This window comes from Hemicordylus capensis, chromosome 6 (assembly GCF_027244095.1).
Source record: "Hemicordylus capensis ecotype Gifberg chromosome 6, rHemCap1.1.pri, whole genome shotgun sequence".
Classification (NCBI taxonomy): Eukaryota; Metazoa; Chordata; class Lepidosauria; order Squamata; family Cordylidae; genus Hemicordylus; species Hemicordylus capensis.
In genome coordinates this window covers 140,085,424-140,101,408 of record NC_069662.1, presented here as the reverse complement: position 1 = coordinate 140,101,408, position 15,985 = coordinate 140,085,424, and the positions used below count along the sequence as shown (strand labels likewise).

Sequence of the window (15,985 nt, the reverse complement as noted above, 5' to 3'; positions counted from 1 at the left end):
AACCCTCGTCCGGATTTTGCGATAGATTTCTACCTCCAACTGTGTGAATATGTGTAAGCAATCAAATCACTGCACTCCCATCTATGCTCTTGTTGTCATACTTTTTCATGCACTTGGGTACACAATTTATTCACAAGTATGGCCTCTCATCAGTTAGATTTATGTTGTTAATAAAAAATATGACACAGGGTAGAAAACCACCACAAATTGAATGAGCTCCCTGTGGTGGGGTAATTTCTATCCCATTCCCATGTTAAGTCAATTGGGAGAAAAATCACCCCAGAAATAAATGAACTTTCTGTGGTGGGGTCATTTTTATCCTGTTCTCCTTTGGGATAGGAGATAACACCCTGTTTATCTCTGGAGACTTCAGTTTTCTTTCCCCCCACAAGTTCAATTTACTGAGAGATAATTTTGTCTGAGGCCCTCCATAGGTTTTGCTCCTGAGTTGTTGTTGTTGATGATGATGAGTAAATGCCGTCAAGTCTGAGGCCCTCCATAGTTTTGTGCTCCTGAGTTGTTGATGATGATGAGTAAATGCCATCAAGTCAGCTCTTAGCAACCACATAGATAGATCCTCTCAAGGATGGTCTGTCTTCAATTTGGCCTTTTAGGTGTCTCAGTGGTGCATTCACTGCTGTCATAATCTTGCTGCTGGTCGTCCTCTTCTTCTCTTTCCTTCAACTTTTCCCAGCATTATGGACTTTTCAAGGGAGCTGGGTTTTCACATAATGTGTCCAAAGTATGATAGCTTGAGCTTGGTCATTTGTGCCTTGAGTGAAAATTCTGGATTGATTTGTTCTGTGATCCATTTGTTTGTTTTCCTGGCTGTCCATGGTATCCTCAAAAGTCTTCTCCAGCACCAGAGTTCAAAAGTGCCGATGCTTTTTCTGTCTTGCTTCTTCAGAGTCCAGCTTTTGCATCCATAGAGTGTCACAGGAAAAACCATTGTCCGAACGATTCTAATCTTTGTAGGTGTAGACACGTCACAGCATCTAAATATCCTTTCCAAGGCCTTCATTGCAACCCTACCAAGTGCTAGTCTGTGGCGTATTTCTTGACTGCTGGATCCTTTACTGTTGACAGTCGATCCTAAAAGGCAGAAGCTATCCACCACTTCAGTGTCTTCATTGTCAATTCTGAGGCTGGTTGCTGTAATTAGTTTAGTCTTCTTTAAATTTAGTTCTAGTCCCATTTTTTTCCATGGTGCTCCTTGACTTTCATTACTAGAGCTTGCAGATCATCTGCAAGCTAATCTTCTTCCAGTCCAAACATCAATAACCTGCGCTACGCTGATGACACCATTCTGATAGCTGAGAATGCAGATGATCTGCAAGCTCTAGTAATGAAAGACAATGGGCTCTTGAGTTAGGGCAGATGAAACCAGCCCCTCCCACAATGTCATATGTAGTGTTTTGAACAGGTAAATCATTCAGTAGCATCTGACCTTGAAGAAGCAGGGTTTTTAGCCACCAGAACAAAGCCAAAAGGATCACAGTAGCAGCAACCATAACATGTCAGCATCAGTAAGCCTGGCATCAGTGGGTTAACCATCTATTGTACATTATTGTTAATAATAATAATAATAAATTCGATTTCTATACCACCCTTCCAAAAATGGCTCAGGGCGGTTTACACAGAGAAATAATAAATAAATAAGATGGCTCCCTGTCCCCAAAGGGCTCGCATTCTTAAAAAACACACAAGATAGACACCAGCAACAGTCACTGGAGGGATGCTGTGCTGGGGGTGGATAGGGCCAGTTACTCTCCCCCTGCTAAATAAAGAGAATCACCACGGTAAAAGGTGCCTCTTTGCCCAGTTAGCAGGGGAGGATCTGATCTTTCCCTGTTTCTTCTAGTGGGACACAGCCCCCCAAAAATAGATGCTGTGGGTCTGATGTTATCACATGTGCAGGGCTATTTTCATCTGAACTTGCCCTCAGAAGTGGTGGTGGGGATAACTATTTTCCGGGTGTAGACCTGGCAGAGGCTCCCCTAAGCAAGGAGTTGACCTATGTAGGCATTATGAGACACAACAAGCCAGGCATACCCTCAGAGATGCAAACACATTTACAAAGGGAACCACTGTTGTCTGTGTTTGGCTTGGATGGACAGCAGATGTAGGTTTTGTATGTATTCAAGAAGTGTGTGCTGAAGGATAGCTGATAAGAAACCAAACAAAAATGTGATAACTGTGAGACTGGCCTGTAGAATTCACTTGACCAACTACCAGACCTGTGATGATAAGGAGGAGAGCTGGTCTTGTGGTAGCAAGTATGAATTATCCCCTTTGTTAAGCAGCATCCATCCTGGCTTGCATTTGAATGGGAGACTATATTTGTGAGTACTGTAAGATATTCCCCTTAGGAGATGAAGTCATAGCTCAATAGAAGAGCATCTGTATGCTTGCATGCAGAAAGTTCCAAGTTCTCTCCCTGGCATTTCCAAGATGGGGCTGGGAGAGACATCTGCCTGTAACCTTGGAGAAGCTGCTCCCAGTCTGTGTATATTGAGCTTGATGGACCAATGGTCTGATTCTGTATGGCAGCTTCCTATGTTCCTGTTGTTGTCTTTAGGTCAGACACAGTGTGTTGTTTCAGCTGAAATGCTGATAATTGAGATGTTGAAGCTTGGATTCTCATTAGTGTGGAGTTTGAAATGTTTGTTTTTCTTTGCCAACATCTCAAAATACTAAGTGAGTTGTGCAGTCACACAGGGCACCATGTTTGGAATGTGGGGGTGGGGGGCAGTCACAACTTCCTTCCTCTGAAGTGAAACTTTAAATTATTGTAGGCTCTGTGGCCTGCAAAAGTCAGGGGTGGCATCCAATGTAATCAATAGGACTACTTGTGAGGAGGGAGTCCTACTTGTGAATGGCTTAGGATGAGGGTTGAAGTGGCTTCAGCTGCTCAAGAAACTCAATACCAAGAACTTCTGTATTTACTGCGTTTATATTTGCCAAAACAAGAAGAAACAAACTTGAGAATTTGCTGTTCCTTTCCTGAGAGAGAGAAATGGGTTGACACAACCTAAATGAAGAACTCTTTGAAATTATTTTATTCACTTGGAAAGACTCTTAATGAAGCCTTTTAAGTCTTAATCCTTTGTGATTTGTATTTAGTAATCACTTGTAATGTACTTCTACCCAGATTCATTTTCCTACTGCTTAGGGTGACTTTCTGTGCTGCACTTTAACATATGCAGATCCTTATTTGTGTATAAAGATGCACATGTTCTGTTTCGATACATGTGCACATTTGGAAATGGATTGAATAATTCTAGAACGGCCATGCCTTGACAGTACCTCAGGCAACTGTGTGCTAAATACTCAAAGCTTATGTTTTATGTAACTTATATTAACTGCATCCATAGTTTGCAATATTCTGTAATGCTAAATAATATTTAGTTCCCCCCTTAAAATGTGTGTCTTGGGCATGGGAAAAGGAGAAAGTGCAAGAGTGAGTGGTTTGTTTGGCACTGGAACAAAAATCTCTTCAAAGTGGGCATTACTAAGACATGAAAGACGGATGGATTCGTAGATGTGGGACTCTACATGAGCCTAATAAGGCCGTTGTGATTGACGGCAATTCATTTACCACACATCGAGGAAGTAAGTCTTGTCCACTGCAGGGAAGCAAAAGTGACCATTATCTTGGATTCGCAGAGCATGTTGCTAGTTACCAATGCATGAAGGAAGCCCAAAATCTTACACATTTTAAAAACTCATAATGAACCATGTGATCTTTTTGTTGAGGGCTTTATAAAGCTCTGGCGTCTAGTGCTTTTACCAAGGACCAGTGTTGCTGGTTTGCAAAACTGGTGCTCATCCGAGATTATTTCATTTAGATATGGCCATTTACAGAAGCTTCACAGTACTATGAAAATTTTGTGAATTTACAATCATGCAAGTTTGGTGGTAGTCTTTCTCAGCTGGCAATAATATAGTGCAGTAGGTCAGTCAAAACACCAGGACTGAGGGAATCTTTTATACTGTGTTTTTTCCCCCACAAAAACTTACTTTGAATGTGTAGTTGGCAAGGAAATATCTGAGCAACCAATATATTATAATGGAGGTTTATATAAACTTTTGAGGTTAAACTTTTACCAAATTAAAAGACATCTAGTTTTCTCTCTGTCTTCTTTCCTTGGACTAATATGGTACAACTACACCAAACATCTACACCAGTCATCAGTTTCAAAATATTGCCGTCTCCATGGCCTTCACATACTATCACAGATCTCTAATAAATAAGCTAGTTCTTCACTCATGAATCTACTCAAGCTGCCACTTTGGATTCTTCAATAATTAATCTACAATTAGTACTTTGAAGTATCATAAACTTCTACTCTTTCTGGTGCAACCCAAAGTGAAGTAGTAAACAGGAAACTGGCTATATTCTGTGCTGTGAACATATTGTAATCTAGGATTGCCAGGTTTTTTAAAGGTAGGAAAATATTTTACCAACTTAAAGGCACATAAAAAAAATTTAAATGCAGGAACTGGGCTTCCAAAAACAAAAAAACAACAATCCCAAAACGGCATGCACACACAGGTTTCCCTGTTCCTTTTTGTGTTGCTTCAGAAAGTTCCCTGATTTTTCAGGAGCAGTTTCAAGTGACACAGTGATTGGTGGTGGCAATGGTGTTGCTGCTTTCAGAAGTCCAGTAGTGCATGGAATTCCCTGTGTGGTCCTCCAATCTCAGCAAGAGCCAATCCATTTTTGACCATTGTCTTTTGTGCTGGAGTAAAACAAAACAACATGTAATGTCAATATATCTGCATTTCCATGTAAAAAGAGGAGCAATTTGGAATCTTAATATCTGAATGTAAATTGAGAAAATGTCAGAAAAACTTCTACCTTAGTTGGCTAGGGGAAATTTTGGAAGAACTCTGTGCCAAAATTACTTGGTTAACTTGCTGTTCCCTCGAGCAGATTTCATTTTGAGCAGGATAACTAAGGAAATATCAATAGCAGGTCTACTCCAACAGAGCAGTTTGGATTCTTTCTGTGGGATAGTCCCATGTTTCAGTTCTGAGTCTATCATCAGCAAGTCATTGACCTCGTTAAGACCTAATGTGCAGCTATGATTGAATCCTAGTTTCTCTGTGATTGAATCCTAGTTTCACACTACCCTTGGGTGTGCTGCAATCCCCTCTGACCTTTGCATGCAAGAAGAGGAAGGATTCAACTTGTGATGCTGGCTTAGAATGCCACCTTGTGTTGCTTGAAACTGCTCTTAAAAGTTAGTCTTGGGGCAGACTCTGCATCAGGCCAATGCCTCAGTCTTCTCCCAGTTTCGATACAGAAGTAACTGCCATAGTTTTGCAAGGATGTACACGACACCAACTATAATACACTACTGATCATATAGATGTTGACAGTCAAGTAGAAATGATACATCTCATTTTCTGAAATCTTTCTTGTAGGATATTGGGTTTGAAAAGCTCTGTAAATTTTAGGAAAGCTCTGTTTAAAAAGTAGTATTAGATCATTTTCAGTTGTTTCCTTGGCTGTCTGTGTTCTGTATAATTAGTTTGGGATTTTCTTCAGCTTCAGTTCAGGAGAAGGCAAGGACAGACAGTTTGCCTTGTTTGGACTGAGCTTCTAGTTAGTATTTATCTGTGACCAGAATTCCCTTTGAACATTATTGTGGAAAGGCTGTTGCTAGGATTTCTTAGAAGATATAAATGTCATTGTCTTGCTTGCTTCATCAGTTGGATTTGTTGCTCTGTATATACTATTAAAAAACCTATCATATTACTCTGTTATTTAATCGTATCCCTTTTTGCCGTCAGTCTAACAAGGCACCATATTATTAACTGAATTCAAGAGGGGAGGGAGCACGTTTTGGCAAACTTGATTTGGAATTTGAGGTGAACACATTCACATTGCTTGATTGCTATTTCTGTGATGATACCAGCTGATCATTTCTTTTTAAACCACAGAGAAAAGATCATGGGGGAAAATTAAAATAATAATAATAATCCTGCCAAGATACTTGCGATTGTGGAAGAAGTGGTGTATGTATTGAAAAAGAACAATGATGTTAGAAAAATTGGTTGATTGCAATGAAACGTTAGTTTAAAGATCTTTCCTCCAGGTTACACAAAAGAGAACTATATGAAGAGTTATGACAAGTACTTCCAAATACAATCAATGTATCTCTGTTCTTTTTCAAGTACATCTGTTAACTAGAACTTTAAATGTAACTGATAGATGCACTTGATAAGATATGAAGGACTACAATTTGGCCAAAACTGGATAACTCAAAGCAGTGGTTAGTGATTACTTAGCCCTAAACCTTTGAGTGGGGTGGGCTTAAATTTCATATAAATTAACTCTTTAGTCTAAAGTGCTAACATTATCTAAGGCTAAACCAAACTTAAAATAAACAGGAGCCTCTGAGATAACTAGGGGCCCTATTGGCTAAGCAGCAGCATGGTCTAGGCTAGGGTATTCAGAGGATGGGTAAAGGAATTTCTGTAGGCAAAGTTATAAATACAGCTTGATACGGAATAGTTTCTGGTAAAAAGACTTCCTTTCCAGAAAATCCAGCTGCCTCTTTTCTTTCCCCAACATATATCTGATAGCAGCAAGGCCTTGAATAGAAGGGTGAGGTATAATGAAGGTCCTGCGATGAGGTCTCCTTTTTGCTGCAGCTGCCACCTGTAAGCCTGGATGGGGAGGGAAAAGAGTTGGTGGCCTGGCGCCAAGGTGGTGTTGGTAGGCCTCTGCAGCATTAAAAATGTCAGATCTGATCCAACAGAGGAATTGTTGGGAAGGCCTACATGATCCACCACCCCACTGTTCCCTCTAAGGCATGTGCGTGTGTGCGCGCTCACGAGTCTTCTGATGTCTGCTCAGTAAATTTTAGACCCACTCAGGTGGAATTAGGAATGCCCCACTCTGAATGTGCGCACACAGTGCCTTGATACTGCCGCCCAGAACAAAACTCATTCCGCACAGAGATGAAAAAAATTAGAGGGACCACTGCACCCCCTCCCCCCACCCCACGGTTGTCAGATTGAGTCGTGTCAGATCGGAAACCCAACATTTCCTGGCATTGCAGTTGGAACAAGTTTAAATTCATGCATTCATTCATTCAATTTCTATACCGCCCTTCCAAAAATGGCTCAGGGCGGTTTACACAGAGAAATAACAAACAAATAAGATGGAACCCTGTCCCTGAAGGGTTCACAATCTAAAAAGAAACATAAGATAGACACCAGCAACAGTCACTGGAGCTACTGTGCTGGGGTGGATAGGGCCAGTGACTCTCCCCCTGCTAAATAAAGCAAATCACCACGTTAAAAGGTGCCTCTTTGCCAAGTTAGTAGGGGTAGCCAATGAGCTGACCAATGAGCTGACTCTCAGCTGAGATGCATTGCACGGGCTAACTTGGTTCCAACAGGAATGTCAGAACTCCAGCAGAATTCATACATAACAATGGGGAGCTCAGTCAGAAGGCTCCCTCCTGTCAGGTCTGAATTCCTTCTGATCATGCCCAACAACAGAGACCATATTGGGTCCAACATGTCTTGTTGGATCATCGTTACTGTACAGTCCAAGTGGATGGCACTGGGTCTATCCACTTGAACTGAGCTCTGCGTTCGGTGGAGCTAAAGTCCAGAGAGGCCCAAACATGTGAGCTTGTATTCTGGGCCCCAAATTTCTGAAATTTAGTGCCATTACCAGTTTATAAGCAAGGGAAGGTTGCAAAATCCCACAGAGATTAATTTATGACTTTAAAAAAAAAAAAGCTATATTGTGCAACCTTTGGTGCAACCTGATCACCTAAAAGCCCCAATAAATGATCTGCTTCCAATTTCTTTCCTTGCATGATTCAATGAAGTTAATTTTGATAACATCAGAAATTTTCAGGCAGATATTACCTTGGCAATCAGCTACTGATTCCTTATGTCAACCAAGTCGAAGGCAGTTTTAAATACTTATAGGGAGTATAATCTAGCTTTTAAAATAGTTTTGAAGATCATAGTCATTTTAGAAATATTTTTATAATTTTTCATTATATTTATTTAATTTAAAAATGAAACTAGAAGCATGCTAATAAAATTCTGCATATGTCACTCAGTTTGTACTGGACATGAGACATGTAAGTACAAAGGTTCCTCGCTTTTTATCTGTAGTGATTAATGTTAGTAGAACTCTTTGGAAGAAAATGTTGTGGCTAATTGGGATTCTGAAATTTAAGCTGTGGTTTGATTTGGGTATATATGATTTTATTTTGTGTTTTTACTGGTTTTATATTGTATTAGTACTTGCTTTGGTTTTGGATTTGTATTACATTATTTTACTTCTATGGAATGTGTATTCCTTAATGGATTTATTGTATTGGTGATTTTATTGCCATATTTGTTTGTCTTGTGTCTTATTGGCTATCTTATTGTTGACATGAATTTATATTACATCATTTTAATTCCATACTCTGCATTTTTAAATCACTTTTTATTGTTTGGCTATGGTCTAATGACTAGTGCAAATAAAACCTATCAGCCACTACTAATGCTTATCTTTGCATATATTTATATGCAGATTTTTGCATTTTAAGAAATGACTTTGAGTGACATTTAGTATGAAGTATGGATTATTCAGTCAATGGGTGCAGGTTTTGTAGTTAGAGGAGACAGAGAGATGGTGAAGACGTTTTAAAATGTATATTGAAACTTTCTGAAGATAATTAGAATGATTCATGAACTCTGAATATTTTAAAATTATGGCAGAGTGTAGAGCATTCTTTGCCCCCGCCCCCATAAGAAATCCTCACAAGTCTGTGCGGTAGACTAGGTTGAGAGGTGGTTGCTGGTCAAAGGTAACCTCCTGGGCTCCATTGTGTCTTTTTGTTTTAAAGAATAATGATCAAGTTTTTAAAAACAAAACGCTTTGCCTCATTAATTAGGGGCATATTTTAATTGAGCAAAAAGATTTTTAATGAATTAATTGAACCAATTAATCAACTTAAACACTGCAGCCTCACAAAAAAGTGTCTTATACTGATGACTGGAAGGAAAGCTGTTCACAGGCTTTTATGAAAAGTGACCTGTTGTGCAAAATATGATTTAATGATACAATCTTTTAAACTAACAGATATGATTTTTTTTAGAACTAGACCTCTGGATAAAGATGCATGTACTTGCCTATTGCATAATTTAGATTTGAGCCAGATTAGTGGCAAAGCACCGTTAAGAGAACTAAGAGATTTAATCACAATGCCAATGAAGAGTCTTCCTTTCAATTTGGTAAGAATTACATTTTAAGATTTCTGACACAATGGTGCCACCACTACGCCACAGAAAGCTTGAGACTTCCTGTCCTAGAATTACTTGCAAGAATCAGTTGCACCACAAATGATTTGTGTCCAACAGTGATTGTTCACGATCAGCCTCCCAGAGATCTTTAAGGAAATATCTATGCTAGTGGAAATGCAAAAGTTGGTTGGTCAATGCACTGTTCACAATAATTGTTGGAAGAAGTTGCCGGTTCGAATCCCCACAGGTATGTTTCCTAGATTATAGGAAACACCTATATCAGGCAGCAGCAATATAGGAAGATGCTGAAAGGCATCATCTCACACTGTGCAGGCGATGGCAATGGTAAACCCCTCCTGTATTCTACCAAAGACAACCACAGGGCTCTGTGATCTCCAGGAGCTGACATTGACTCAATGGCACACTTTATTTTACTTTAATATGTTTCTGGTGAACCAACCAGTTAGGTGAGAGGCTGTATCATCCAGGGCAGCTCAGTGTTGGGTGTATTACAGTACTCTAACCCCAAGATTCATTGGCAGGGCAGAAATTGAGGAACATACTCATTTTATTTTTTGAACTAATTTTCTCTCCAGTATGTCACTGTAGTAGGTAGTGAGAGAGAAAATACTAAAGATGGCTTTTATTTCCAGAACAGTTGCTTTATGTTTTTTCATACTTGGGTTTCTCAAAAATATTGCTGCAGTGAGGTTCTGGCAATTTGTAAACATTTTACATTCAACTAAATGATTTAAAATCAGTTAATCATGCAATGAACTTTTAATTAGGTGGAAGCCCTTAAAATAAAATTTGAAAGGTATATTAATGCTACTTTTGGCATTTGCCTTCCTTACTTTGTCTTCCTATTTCTTGGTAACCTCAGTAACTCAAGCTCATCTTTTTCCTGCCTTTTGGGGGGGGGGGCATTTTAAAATTTTTATTAGTTTTACAATATCTTAACAATCCAATTACATTTAATTAAGTAAATATTGACTTCCCTTTACCAGTCTGCACGGTTCATATTAGCTATACAAATCTACCATTGCTATAATAATTCAAAACATATATACTCCACATTGCAAACTCGATTTTACCCTGCCCAACCTGCTACTGTTACTAAATTTCAAACCTGGCTGAAAGGTCCGTATTGGAAAAATAGTTCTTTAAATAAAGTAAGAATGGTTCCCAATCGTCTCTGAAACATTCCAAGTTTTCATCCCTTATGAGTGCTGTAAGTTTTGCCATCTTGGCGTTTTCCAAATTTTTTATCAACCAGTCTTCTTTTGAGGGCATTTTATTATCTTTCCATTTCTGCGCATATACTATTCTAGCTGCTGTGGTTGCATACATTAAAAAATGTTCTTCTGGAGAACTCTCCTTGCGTTATTCCCAGCAGGAAGGATTCTGGCCTCTTAGGAAATGTCATTTAAAAAATTTTCTTCAACTCATTATTTCATTATATATATCATATCCCAAAAGGCCTTTGCCTTCCCGCATGACCACCACATATGAAAAAATGTTCCTTCACATTGTCCACATTTCCAACATTTGTTTGGAACATTTTTATACATTAATGCTATTTTTTTCGGTGTCAAATACCACCTGTACATCAGCTTATAATAATTTTCTTTTAAAGTATAACATGCAGTGAACTTTAAATCAGTTTTCCATAATTTTTCCCAAGCTACCATATCTATATTATGACCCACAGCTTGAGCCCATTCTATTATAGTTGTTTTAACCACTTCATCTCTTGTCTCCTCCAAAAGCAACAACTTATACATCTTAGAGACAAATTTTTCATCATTTTCACACAATTCCTTCTCGAATCTCAACATTTGATCCTCAAATCCAACTTTAACATCCTTCTTGTAAATTTCGTTTAACTGATGATACTGAAACCAGTTACTAACCAAATTTTGTACTTCGATTAGGTTTTTTAATTTACAGGCCCTCTCTTGAAAACATAACAAGTCCCTATAGGTACCCCATTCAGATTGCATATTTATCTCTTTACGTGCCAAAGCTTCAATTGGAGATTTTCTGCCTTCAGTTAAAACTGTTGGGAGAGGATGAAGGTGTGCACAAAAGTGATCTTTGGTTTACAAAAGTGGAATTTGAATTTTGTTCATGCTGTTCTCTGAAAGTCTAGAGTAATTTATGACTACTACATTATTATTTGTAAGGAATGGTAATGGTTTATTAAATCTTTTTCTCTCCCCCTCCCCCACCCGCACCTTTGCACATCTTGCTCTGGCCAAATATTTTGCCACCTGTTCTCCTTTGCTTTGTTGTTTTACCACATCTATGATGCTTTGAAACCAGAGAATGCCTTTCTTAGGCTGCTTTTGGACATAGCGTGAAACCATGGGTTGACAAACCCAAGGTGAACAACCAAAACTGAGAATCATACCACACACGATTGTCCATTGTCTAGGAACTTCTGGTTTCTGGGTAGAGAAGCCCCTCCCTCTTCCTGGTCTCCCAAGGCCGAATCCCAGGCTGCCTGTCTTGCTCTCAGGTGTGTCTTGTGAAAGCTGGCTATACTGCCCGTGCCTCCCTGGTGCTGCCCTGGGTCCTTTCAAGCAGAGTGGTCCCATGTGCTGGCATAGCAGCCCCGTCTTGCCTGGTCACCTGGCCACTCCCACTCTCGCTTCCCTGTGGGGATGGTAGATCCAGGTGGTCCAGCAGCAGGACGTCTCCCCTAAATTCGCAGATGTGCAGAATGCAGCAGCAGGACAATATCTTCCTTCACATCCAGCAAGATGTATAGGGCACACCAGCGTGCCTTCAGCCTCCCAAAAGCCTGCTCCACCACCATCCTCATGCTGCTGTGCCTTAAGTTGAAGTTCCTCTTGAAGAAGCTCAGAGGTGCATCATAGGGGAGCACTAGCCACTTCTAGAGGCTGTATCCTTGGTCCCCATATATCACTGGATTCATATGTTTCCTGCCGACAGGCATGGGTGGTGCATTCACCCAGGTCCTGGCCCAAAGCTTTGATGCAAGAGGAGAGGTCCACGGATTGCTGTGTTGTGGCTTCTCCAGGACACCCTGGTGTAGACTTGTATGAACCACCCAGTGGAGTCTACAACAGCTTGCAGGGTCATGCTGTAGTACTCTTCATGGCGGTGGGGGAGGCACTAAAATTTCCACGTGCATCCTGTCTATACAGCCAATGACTCCTGGGAAACCCTTCTGATAGAACACTGCCATCACCGCCTGAGGATCACCCACCTGGATCACGTCTTCAAGGAACAGTTCCACCACTTAAAATTTTGCATGCCTTCGGTGCACCAACCAGAAACAGGTTGCTGAGTGTGAAGTAGATGGAATTGGAGGCCAGCTTGTAAAGCATGATGGCGAGGTGTTGTGGACTGGCACTGTGAGGAACATGGGTTTGTCCTGGCGGCGGCAGATTGGTTGATTGGTTGTCCATCTCTCTGGCAAGAAAGTCAAAGGTATCCCTGGGTATCTGGAAGCTGCCCATGAACCTCTTGTCATCCCACTCCCAGACACCTTCCATGGACTGCTAGGTGTTGTCGTACCTTGGCAGTACCCACCTCCTGTTCACAGTCCAGTCCTCCTGCACAAGGTGGGCCAGGGAGGAGAGGGCCCAAGCACTTCTCTGAACACTTGCCAGTGTGGCTCGGGAGCACACAGTGAATCCATTGCACCTCATCAACACATTGTGGAACCTGGCAGCATACTGCTGGGCAGCTGCTGCCCCCGCGCTCTCGAGATCCTGCAGCACCACCCTCTGCTGAGATCTATGTCTGACTTCCTCTTCCATGTTGTGAAGAACCATCTCCATGGTGCTGTGTACAGTCATGCTGGGTGCCATGCCCGCCATTGCAAAACAGTTCTCTTGGTGCCGGGAAAGAAGGTAGGTTTTGGCTGCACCCACTTTGGAGACTTCTCAGTACGCAGGATGGGTGCCTCCCATATCATGGGGGTGAGTGGGAATGTGTGCCTTTCTACATCCTTGTCAGTCATGTGACAGTAGTCAGTGTTTCTGCAGATAAGGGAGCTTTACCTGGTGGGTGTCCTTCCTCTGGGTGTGATGCGGTGAGCTGTGTTATTACTGCTGCTGAAGCCTTGCAGGTCTTCTAGGGGAAATGTTCTCTGGTGTTCTAGCCTTCTTGGCACAAATCTCTCCCTTCACTCAACGCCCAGAACAACCTCTGCTTACAGCTTGTGCATCAGCTCCCTCCTTCTGGCACATCCAATGAAGGAGTCAGGGGCTCTTTCCTTCTGCCAGCAGATTCTGCAGACAGGGCCAATGAGACTGCTGTCTCCCTTTTGCAGCTCCTGAGGACCCACATCCAACCCCTTGGAGTGCTAGCTCTGCCCCTCCTCCCTTGGATAGTTGGTATCATGGGCCCACTAGCTTGCCTTAGAATGCTGAAGTGTGCTTTGGATTGCATCCCGGGGTGAGGAGGAATGATGGGCACATACTCCCCAGGGCGCTTTATAGATTTCTAGCAACCCATCCACGACAAACATGGCCACACTACAAGCTTTCAAGAAGCTTGGGTGTTATCTGGGCTTCATGCCCTGGATAACACCCCTGGCGCGAGGTGAGCACATCTCAAAATATTCTCTCTCTAAATAGTCTGCGGTATATAAATATTCGTCGTATTCGTATTGCCTTGGGTTTGTGGGGCCAGCAGCACCTGCGGTCTGAGAAATTGTGAGAGAGCACGTGTGCAAAGGCTGTACCAGGGAAGAGTCTGAGCATGTTAAGCATGTTTTAACGTGCTTAATTTTTTGTTTATTGACAGGTGAGTTCTGTGTCCCTTCCTTGGAACTACCACCAAGAGATGTGCTCGAAAACAATGGAGCGTGCACAGACACTAACACTAAAGGGGGGCTGCATTGGGAACTTTGGTGCGGATAACAAACTTTGGGAGGAGCCCCCTTTTAGAGAAACTGCAGAACAAACTTTGAAACTTGGCTTGCATAACAGGCATGACTGCTCCCTGTTATGCACCGATCCAGGAGGTTCTAAAGCTTCCACAAGCCTTATTCCTCACCTGAGGAGGAAGACTAGGGAGGTTGCTTGCCGCCGCCGACACCTTGCTTCTCATGGGCACCTCCTTGGGTTCCCATCACCAACGGATGTGCACACGTGTGGGGTACTTCTGGTCTGAGTCAATGGGGCGACAGGGAGGTATGCTGCCACCCCGCCGGACCCTTTTAATGTGCAGCGCCGGGAGGGGAAATGTGGTGTGAGGGGTAAGAGCACCCTCCTCCACCCTTAAAGGCATTCTCCCGCCTTTGAGCCACTCCCCTGCCAGTTCCGTGCAAATCCCTACCCTGTAGGCCGTGTAGCGCTCAAACCTCATCTTGGGCTGCTGCATCCAAGCACTCCATGGCACCACACTGTGATCCGAGAACCTGACCACCTCCTGCACCACATTCTCCATGACCGCTTGGAAGACCCTCCTGACTTCTGCACGCCTCTACTCCTCATTGTGGTCCAGTTCCTCGAGGAGGGACCAGGTGGCCTGGGAGCTCTCTGCATGCTGGGGGACAAGGTCCTTTGCAAGCTGCAGGTGGTCCACCCACCTCCGGTTGCAGAGCTGTGTGGTGTGCTCCATGTTGGTCAGTGGCCTTCTGGCTACAGGTGTGAGCTCATCTCCTTGCACTGTAGGGCAGGCAGGTACTCCCCCGGTGGCTGTGGCTGCTCCAGCTGCTCATGAACTGATGACCCTGTGGGGTTGGGGGGAGGAACAGATTATTAGGAAGTTTGGTCGGAGCATCACACCCCACCACTGATAGGAGGGCAAGTGTCATGACTCTTGTGTCTTTAGAGTTCTCCCCTTAGGGTAAAATCGTTGCAAGCAGTTAGGGCCCTGGGCTGGGCATGCACAATTCCTGTCAAGCCAGCGGTGCAAGGGTGTGACATTGTAGCAGGTGGATCCTTGTTGAGATGTTGCTTTGAAAGGATTTCCTTGCTTCAAGAGCTGTAGACCTCTGTTGTGCAAGCCGCCCAAATTATTTCGGGGTGGTGGAAGAAACAACCCAGTGGGAACTCAATATGCATCCCTTAGTCCTCATGGTTCACGCTTGTCTCCACATCCATCCACATCTAGTTGCTATTGGTGGTGGTGCCAGTGTCACTAGTGGGTAGCATTATATGGCACCGGGAATGCATGACTATTGCCAACTTCCACAGGAGGGTAATGGGCTGCAACTTCTTGTCTTCACGCAAGGGAAAAAGTGGATGCGTGTGAGTGTATATAGTGTGCATGTTTGGCAAATACTGCACAGCGGGGCGTGTCTAGCACTTCGTGCATGCACAGTGGTGCTGGTGCAGAGGCCTGCACACAAGGCCTTTATAGATGTGACGTGAAAGCCTTCTTGAAGGCTTTGTTCTCACAGGCAGCTGCAGGGGAGGATATAGCACCCAGGACACCTAGTGTGAGCAGTGCTGAAAGATTCATGGAGGGTCTTTTGGGAATGACAGGCTGCCTAGGCAATATTCCCAAGTGGGGTCTCTGTTATGGCCTGCTGACATGATAGATGTTTCCCTTCGACAATGGAGGATACACTTAGAAAACGTTTCCTCAGGACTGCATGAATATATTCTCCTCACTTTTGGTTTCACTTTCTATTCCCCTCCCTTCCCTACCCCTGTACTTTTATATCCAGACTCCTTCTCCTTGCTCAGATATACTCCACACATCTCATCCTCTATTCATTCATTGATCT

General features: G+C 42.6%; 1 protein-coding gene across 2 annotated transcripts in view; it reads left to right on the top strand.

Moving 5' to 3' along the window:
* Nucleotides 1-15,985, top strand: part of DNAJC1 (DnaJ heat shock protein family (Hsp40) member C1) — a 140,883-nt gene that overhangs the window by 70,743 nt on the left and 54,155 nt on the right. The gene's annotated exons all lie outside the window — the stretch shown is intronic.